Source organism: Macrobrachium nipponense, chromosome 36 (assembly GCF_015104395.2).
Source record: "Macrobrachium nipponense isolate FS-2020 chromosome 36, ASM1510439v2, whole genome shotgun sequence".
NCBI lineage: Eukaryota > Metazoa > Arthropoda > Malacostraca > Decapoda > Palaemonidae > Macrobrachium > Macrobrachium nipponense.
Genome location: NC_087220.1, coordinates 8,697,992 through 8,699,460, shown reverse-complemented (window position 1 = coordinate 8,699,460; position 1,469 = coordinate 8,697,992).

Sequence of the window (1,469 nt, the reverse complement as noted above, 5' to 3'; positions counted from 1 at the left end):
GATATTATCTGATATATATTTGGAAACAAATTTATCTACAAAAAAATATTTCACTTTCCAAGATTTATTATTAGTAAAACGTTTTCCTACCAAACAACTTCTTGCTAAAATGAATGGATGAAATGATTTACAAAGGGGTAGTAAAGATTTACCAATAACCTCGGAAACCTTTTGCTGTCGCCATAAAAGTGACGGTGTTGTTGCAAAATCTGCGTTTGTCATCGGCATAAATACGCAGCTGTCACTCACATTAAAGGATGCCCGTCAGGGTCCTGAAATTGAACCGGGTAGTTTGGCCCCTGAACCCAAATATACAGTGTAAGTCATTAATCAGATAAATGACCTTTCTGTAAGCCATGAAGCATCACATGTTCCCTTGATATTTTATTTCTTAAAATTAGCATATGGAGCGTCATTGATAAATACGATGAACGTTTATAAGCAAAGCAGAAGGGAGGTTTTCACGCAATTCAAGAGACAGCAAAAAATAATTAAATAAGATGCAAAGAGACCATTCGGAAGCCATTTATTTAACTATAAATGTCATTGGCTTTATTTCTATGCCAATAATGAAGGACTGATGGATAGCGGCAGAAATTCAGAAGATATATGCAAAGGTGACATTAAAAATAAACATACAGACCGCTGCAAACCAAACATCCACACCTGACAGGTGCCAAGGGCTGGAGCCGTGCACTCGTTTGTGGTTTATGTCAGGTACTGTGTTTTCGAATTTAATTATCCCCTCTCCTGTACATATATACCATCTTTCCTCAGAATTTAAATAACTTACATCTTTTGAAATTAATGGAAATATTTATACATGGCTTGTCTAATACTCATATGTTTACGAAAGCTTTATTTTAGAAAAGTATGCTCAATGATTCTTTTTTTCAAGTGAACTGCTAAAATGATTGATTGATTCATTCTTCCATTTATTTATTTATTTGCCGCTGCCTAGTTGAAAGTATAATCAGTTTTACTAACACGTACTGAATTCCATTGTTCATTATTGTATATCTCACCCATTTTGTCTGCTGTTCTGTTTCTATTGCTTTACCCGTTTGATCACTATAAAAGTTGTCGAAATACACATCATTAAGTATTAGCGGGTGAGTTCTTTATAAATACATGTATCATTGCTTATCTGTTTATTAAAGAAGTTCATTTCACCAAGTCTGGTGTGATATGGTCCGTGTGATGGTTCGGATATGCACACGTCATGTGCCTGGTGATGGAAAGAACCCTCCTCATATATAAACATATGCAGGTATGAATAAACGTATGGATTTATTTATGGTGAATGTTGGATTCTCGAAAATAAAAAAAAACAGTATCATTCAAGATCAAAACCCCGAAAACATCAGTTCTTGAAGATAAAATTGTGAATATATAATTGAGTAAAATAAAATAAGAAAGTTCATAAAATATATTTAACACGAAAGATAAAAATTATTTTCAGAAACATC